Below are 8,627 nucleotides of genomic sequence, written 5' to 3' on the forward strand. Positions count from 1 at the left end.
AGGTTAGGGAAAGGCCTTGGAGAATCTTTCTTAGATAGATCTGTGTTATTTACTTTATTTATTAGATAAAGGTACCTCCTTTATCCTTTTCATATATACAGATGATAGGGAAATAGGAAGATTAGTTAACGGTTTGGTCACCAGTACCAGAATCCAAAAAGTGATCTTGACCAGCTAGAGAACAGTGTATTGAATATAATTTAATAGGGACAAATATAAAACTTTATAGTAGTTCCAAAAATCAATTTTAAAAGGGCAAGTTGGGGGAAGGTTGACTATGTAATCATTTGTCTGAAAAATATCTATGTATTTTTAGGGGACTACAAACTCTTTATAAGTCAACAATGTATTATAGACAATGCACAAAAAGCAAATGTTGTCTTAGGCTATATTGAGAGAGACAGTGTTCAGATAGTTTGTGTTGATTAAAATTTTCCTATCTCAACAAAAGAGACTCAGGCAGATCTCTGAGCCAATGGCATTTTCTTAGAGGATCCATGCCCCTCTAATGAAATGGACCTCAGATCTTCCTCATTATCTGAGATGGCCTCTTTTTCTATGTCCCTATATTTATAGGCCCTGATTTCTTCACATTCAAGAATGGCTATCTCAAATACAGAATAATTCCTTTATTTGCCAAATGTTGTATAGGCTAGAGTAAGTCAGAATAAGCAAAATAATATGTCAGCAGGCTTCTGGTCTGTCAAGGCAGGAAAGATCTTTGCTGACTAGATAGTTACAAGATGGACAGGCTACTCCTGAGCTTGAGAGGAGATAATACAAGTTTATATCTGCTTCAAAAATATATTGAGGGATTTTCCATGTACTTGAATCACCTCCACTATACTGGACTTTGTCACCAAAACAAGGTAAAACAAGGGTGGAGGGCCTCTAGCTAGCTTGAAATGATTAAGTAAGTGATCTTATAATCTGCAACTCATAGCTGTGGGACCTAATATATATATATATATATATATATATATATATATATATATATATATATATACATAACTTAAAATCTATCACTATGGAACCATTTTAAATTGATTAATACTGATTGGAATAGAGTAGGGATCCTCAGACTTTAATTCAACTTGCTCAAGTTCTCAGCAACACTTTTTAGGAAGCACACTAAAATACCTTAACAAGAAGTTACAGGGTAAATCAGGATGGTAATCAACATAGTTCTATTGGTATCTTTTTAAATTTTTACATCATTCCTCTCCCCATTCTCTAATCAGTGAGTCTTCCTATGTAACAAAGAAAAGCAGTCCAGCAAAATCAATACAGCTAACACTTTATGCAACTTTCATATCCATAGTACCCTAGTCCAAAGAAAAAAAGAGAAAGCATTTTATGGCTTATTCAATTTCACTTTATAAGACTAAGTGGTTTAAGGTACCTGTTTCTTGTTTTGTTTATTTTATATTTTCATCGGTTAATCACATTCAATTCAACACATATTTGTGAAGTGTCTGCGATGTGCAAGGCAATGTGCTAAGATCTGGGGATACAATGATAAACATGAGGCAGCTCTTGAAATGCCACAGCCTACATTCTACTGGAGGGATATAGCAAATACATTGATTTACAAAATATATTCTAAGTAAGACAGTGACTGGATCTGAGATTTCTATGTTATGGGAAACTCACTGAGAAATTCCTCCCTGTTATCAATGTAGATCTGCATCATTTCTCCAACTTACGTGTTAGAAAATGACATAGAGTACTGTGGGGTTAAAAGAAGGAAATGCTGAGCAATGATTAAGATTTTACTATGTGTCAGCCATTGTATTTAATATTTTAAAAATAACTCCTTTGAGCTCACAGTGACTTTAGGAAGTAGGTGCTATCATTATCCCTATTTTACAGTTAAAGAACCTGAGGCAGATAGAAGTTAAGGGACTTGCCCAGCACATCAGATTTGAATTCAGATCTTGTTGACTTTAGACCTTGGATTTTAACCTAGCTATCTCTCTAGGTTTAAGTTATTTGGTTGGGGTCACACAGCCAGCATCTATCAGAGGAAAGGTTTGAACCCAGGTCTTCCTGCTTTTGAGTCCAGTTCTCTCCAGATACCTTTTGTTCTTCCACATGCTTTGGTTTTCAGCTCACATTTATGTGAAGACAGAGACTGGCTTTTGGTTATAGTTGTCTCCCTAGCATATACAATGCCTACCACCCAGTAAGCACTTAATAAAAGCCTGTTTCCTTCCTTTCCTTTCTTCCATCCACTATACTGTGTTATCTATTTTTCATTCCTTTTTCAGTTGTGTCTAACTCTCTATGCCTTCTATGGGGTTTTCTTGGAAGAGATATTAGAGTGGTTTGCCATTTATTTCTCCATCTCATTTTGCAGTTAAGGAAACCAAGACAAACAGGGTGAAATGACTTGCCCATGGTCAAACAGCCAGTAAATATCTAATATAAGACCAGATTTGCACTCAGGAAGATGAGTTCCTGACTGCAGGTCGGGCACTCTATCCACAGTGCCATATATTTGCCTCTTTATCCAGAGTAATAATGAGTAATTTCAAAAGGGAAGAACACTTATAACTGGGTAAGATTAGAAAAGACTTTATAGAGGAGATGGTACTTGGGTTTGGATTTGGAAGAAACTAGGGTATTCAAAGACAAAATGAAGCAATATGTTAAAAATGAACTATAAAATGTATATATATATATATATACATATATGCATATATATATATATGTATGTATTTGATCTGAGACTCACCTTAGCTGATTTTGGATAAGTTCTCCTTACCAGTAGGTTGGTCCACATGTGATGCTTCCCCCATCCCCCCCCCCCCCCCAGCAAATGAAGAAGCCTCTTTACTGAGGCACTGAAAGATTGTGATGCACATTAGTAGAAGGAGTGCAATGATGAAACCACAGATCCTTGAAATGTTTAAGCATTGAAGTAACTTAACCTTATTGCTCCTCTCTATCACTTTTAGTGTTATTTCTGATGGTAATAATTGGAATTTTCAAAGCTCTATTAGAAGAGCCATCAGCCACAGAGAAAGCAGAACTAGCACTGCTTTTGCATTGATCATCAGGGACCTAGGACAATGTCTTCATTAGCCCCTAAGAGAGTTTCCTCTTTTTCTTCCCATCATTTTCCTCCCCACACCCCTTTATTAATCCTACTGCCCTGAAATCCATTACTACTCTTCCCTTACTCACTACAACAGTATAATAACTCTCTTTTACTACTAAGCTGATAGTGAGCAAATCTTCTTTTGTTGAATTGGATCCAGTCAAGAAACCCCAGGGTTAATCTCAGGACCAAACTCAAGCCATGGATATCATCTGTGATTAAGGACACAGATGATAGCAATAATCTGCCTTTGTTGTGGTCTGGTCATCTTTATGTTAGCATATGCATTCCACCCACCATTTTCAACTAGAAGTGAAGCTCCTACCACAAATCTTGAGATTATGACTAGTTAAACTTTGGAATTTCTAGCCTAACCCAGAAACCCATGTTGCTATTTATTTTCGTGTCTTGCTTCTACTTTCACATTTCCGTTTTCTTTCCATATCTATCTCTGGGCACAATAATAAAATCAGCACTAGAAATGATGTGGTGGTTAGATTCTCTATGACTTCATCCTTGTGACTTCTCTATTCAAAACAATTTTTGGCCACCAGTGCCCTATATGTTTTGTTATCCTCTATTATATAGTAAACTCCTTGAGGAAATGGGCTAACTTGCCTTTCTATTTGTGTTCCCATTGAGGTACATTGAAGGACTTAAATTCTCAGTCCATATATTCATTTGTTCTTCCTTACTGCTAGAGGAGAAATGATTTGATAATCATAGAATTCTTGAGATTTGGAACCCAAGTCAAAAGGTACTCCATATTCTTCTTTTGACTAGCAAACTCCTCTCTTTCTTTTGAAATCCCTGGTAATACAGAAATGATAGCTACTTAAGTGAAAATTATCCTTTTTACTTGCCACTACTCTGATCTCTCATACCTACCCACCTCTGAATTCAGCTCTGATCTCTCTTTCCATTGTGGTTTCTTGGAACCCTTAATTATTGTTGACAAGCTTTCTTACATCCTAGAAGTTTTCTCCTTATCCTCCTTCTGGCACTCTTAGACATCTGACTTCTTTCAGAAGCTAGAACATCCTTGATCATTCTCTTTAGAATTTTTTTCATGCCCTTTGGCATAATAAGTATTAACCTTGATCCCCATTTTCACTGTCACATCCTCCTCTATGTCTATTATTCAATAACTCCATTTGAAGTCTATTTTTTGAAGATTTATCAGCCTATTTAATTGTGGAAGTTATCTACCAACTCCTGGGTCATTCTCCTTTCTTAAAGAGCTGAATGTCTGGATCACAGTCTTCTCCTCCACAAACAAAAATCTCTGCCCTTTTATTTGGGGACTTCAGTGTAAATGTTGAAGTCCCCTCAAATGGCTTATATTTGGGATGACTTGGTCTCCCAGATTACTAATATTTTTAATAAGTAGAATGCTGGATTTGGAATTAAGATGACTTAAATGTAAATTATAGTTATGCTCCTTGGTGGGCAAATCATTAAACTTCTGTCAGCTTCAGTTTCCTTATCTATAAAATGGGGACAATGATTACTGGTAATACTTTTTAGGGTGGTTGTGAAGATCAAATGACTTATCACATCCAGTGCTTTGCAAATCTCAAAGTGCTACATAAATATTAGTGATTATTTTATTTTTTTCTTGTCGGCACATCTTCATTATATCTCAACTCCACCCAGAGTTGGTCATATTCTTCTCATGAACTCAAATTCCTTTATGAATTCTCTTCTAGAAGCAGCCAGGTGACATAGTGGATACAATATTAGAATTAGAGTTAGAAAGACATAAAATTGAAATGATGCCTCAGATTTCCATTATTATCCTTTTTCAGAAAAGCCTCAGTTTTCTCTTTCAAAAGGACATAATAGAACCTACCTCACAAGGCTGTTGTGGGAATGAAATTTGATTTTTATATATGCATACATATACTCATACACATATGCATATATATTTTTGCAAAGCACCTGGTAAACCTTAAAGCACTATATAAATGCTATTGTTTATTATAATTATAATTGTAATTATAATCATTATTTCATCTCTCTGAGTGCCTCATTCTTCCTAAATCTCTTTTATCCTTCCATGCTCTCTTAGGCCATCACCACTGGTCTCAATTAATTTTCTTCCTTTCCCAATCTTGATCCTATTGTTAACCAGTTCAACTATACATTGCTCTCTTTGTTTGTAACCCTCTTCCCTTGTCCTCACTCTGCTCTTGCCTTGATAGAACCCAATCCTGGTTGTGTCCACAATGTGTCTTCCCTATCTTATTGATGAGTTGCTGAACTGTACTGAAGAAAGTCATACTACGCATTTTGAGAGGGTCTTCTATGATTTTATGTTACCTTCACTGAAGCAAGGCAATCTTTTATACATCCCTAATTTACTAAACCTAATTTTATTAAACCTAATTAACAGTCCCCTTCAACCCACCTCCAGATTTTCTTTTTTGTTTTAGACTGAGGTGAAGAGAAGTCCCTTTCCTACCAGATTTAGTTTCTTTATTTGTATTCTTGATCGACTGATCTTTCTTCATTTCTGTCACACAATTATCTTCCCTTTTTCAATCTTTCCCTTTCCCTTCTTGTAATGACTCTTTATCTGAAATCTATCAACAAATCCCCATTCTTAAAAATTAACTTTCTTATTTCTTCAATCTCTTTTGTTTTTTTGAAAGGCCATGAGGTTAAGTGGTTGCATAAGTTCACACAGCTAGTAAGTATTAATTGTCTGAGGTTGGATTTGAACTCCTCCTGACTTGAGAGTTGATGCTCTGATTCACTGAGTTACCTAGCTGCCCCCTTCCTCAAAGAATTAAAATATTTCACATCCAAAATTTTACTAAAAACTGTTCATACTTTTTATACCCATTTCTTCCTTCCTTGTTCATTTCTAAACTTATTAAAATATTTCTGACCTCATCACTCAATAGAAATTATCACTGATCACTTATTGGCTTAATATGATGACCTCCTTTTCAGTTCTTTTTCTTTTATAGCTTTCTAAACCTTCTGGCTCTGTTGATCACCCTCCCCTTGGATACTCTTTTTTCTCAGGGTTTTTAGTTGACATTTCATACTTCTGGCTTTCCTTCTATTTGTATCCAATCTTAGTCTTCTGTGTCTTTTATTTTATTTTTTTCCTTAACTTTATACTGTTAATGATCTCAACTCTCTTAATAGATATGATTTCCAGATATATGTGTGTATATATATGTATATATATATATAATATATATATATATACTCACATATATAAAATAAGTGTTTGTTTATACACATACACCTATACACATTCACAAATACACCAAAAACTTATATAGACACATATCACCTTTTTTACCCAAAATTCTTAAATAGCTTCTTGAATCATCTATCACACTTTAGTTTCTGCTTTCACCAATCTCTTTTGCACAACTTCCAAAGAGATATTCCTTTTGTAAAAATGATTTTTTCTTATTTTACTTTAAAATTTTAAAACATATAAAATAAGAAAAATTGTCATGTGCATGGAAAAATGTAAAAGAGATTTCAGAACATAAAATTCCATTTGAAGAAATCTATATGGTAAGTACTATACATTTTGTTCAAAAGTGTCTGTCTTTCTTTGTTTCCTTGTAGGTCTTCATCTATTCTCTGCTGTTCACTATTTATTTTCTCCTTATCTCAGGCTATAATGCTATAATTAAGCATGAATATATATATATATATATATATATACATATATCTCCATACATTATACATACTCACACACATATGTATGCATTTTATATTTATGAATAATCACTCATATCTACATACATATACATAGACATATACAAATTTGTAGATATCTATATATTTGGTGTGTCTTTCATTTTTATTACATTGCCTGAAAGCAAAAACACCTTGCCCTCCTATTCCTTAACCTATCGCTCTTCCAAGAATCCCTCCCTTACATATCCTTCTACATCCCAGTCCCTACTGATCTTCATACCTTTCTATGTATCCCTTTTTCCTATTCCCTCACACTCAAACAGATATTCCTAAAACAAAGTTTGGACTTTTTCATATCCATACTAAGGAAACCACAGTGGTTCCTCCTTTCTTCTAGGATAAACTATAAACATTTCTGTTTTGCTCTTGAAAACCTTCACAGCCCATCTCTAATCTAGCTTTTTGCATGATTCTCCTTAAAACACTTTGCTATGACTTATTTGCTCTGTTCGTATATCATTTAATCTTCCATCTCTACGCCTGTACACAGACTATTTCCCATGACTTCAATACTTTTCTTCCTAAACACTTCCTTACATAATCTCTAACTTTTTTTCAAGACTCAGCTCAAATGCTATTTTTTCATATGAAGTTTATCCTGATAACTTCAAGTTTCAAGTACCCTTCCCCTGGAAATTTTATATTTATTTACAATGTGTATGTATGCTTATCTATGAACTTGTTGCTTCTCCTCAAGAGTATACAAAGTCATTAAGGATAGATATATTTATTTTTTTTTTTGTCTTTGCATCCCAAGTACTTTGCACAAGGTTTGACATACAGTAGGTACTGAATAAATAAATTATTAAATATTGGAGATGCAAGGTGCCTGAAGATAGGAAAGTGAAGGAAGAATCCTTGATTTTTCACATTGCATAAATGAAAGCAATGGGTACATCTCTTCTTGAAATAGATAGATGATGGCTATGTATTCAGCATATGTTGTATTAAATTATTTAAATTTTACTCCAAGTTCAAAGAACTCTTATCTAAAAATCAGAGCTCTACTGGGATTCTGAGGTAGATTCTTGTCATTGAATTCTGTCCTGGGATTGTCCCTATTGACTTCAATAGTATAAGTAGGTTTTCTAAATATAGCTTTGGTCTTAAAAAATTTGCTAGTTCAATGATCTTAGGTGAAGCTATTTGACTAAAATGGTTAGCTGTTATTTTTAATCGTTGTCAATTTGTATTTAATTAGTATTTTATTGCGATCATGTGTCAAAATGCACAGTTCATAGGAAATTGTATACATTCTTGGAAGAAAGTTAACTAGGTCCACAGCTTTAATGAAATCTTATAGTTTTATAGTAAAAAAAATCCTTGTAAAAATCCTTGTAGATATAAATTTCTATTTATATTAAGTCTACAACTTTCTAATAAATATTTTCTAGCATGTCACCACAATACTTGTTTGAGATAGTAATCAAAGTGGGAAGAAAAATGCCAGCAAAAACAACCAAAAATGACTGATGAAAATATAAACATAAGTACCAAAGAAACCATACCAGTTCAGGCATTTATATTTGATTTACTCAAGATGAAGCAGTTGTTTTATTTTTTGAAATAAATTTTCTTTTTACCATTTTTTATATATTCTTTTTTCCAATATCATGTAAAATATTTCGACATTTATTTTTTCAAATACTGAGTTCAAAATTTTCTTCCTTCCTTCCTTTTTCATCCTTCATTGAGAAGGCAAACAATTTCTCATAGGTCATCCATGTGCAAGGACTGGAGTATTTGTGAAGCACATCTTAATAACTTTTTTATTCTTGAATATAAAGGATTT

Source organism: Macrotis lagotis, chromosome 1 (genome assembly GCF_037893015.1).
Source record: "Macrotis lagotis isolate mMagLag1 chromosome 1, bilby.v1.9.chrom.fasta, whole genome shotgun sequence".
Lineage (NCBI taxonomy): Eukaryota > Metazoa > Chordata > Mammalia > Peramelemorphia > Peramelidae > Macrotis > Macrotis lagotis.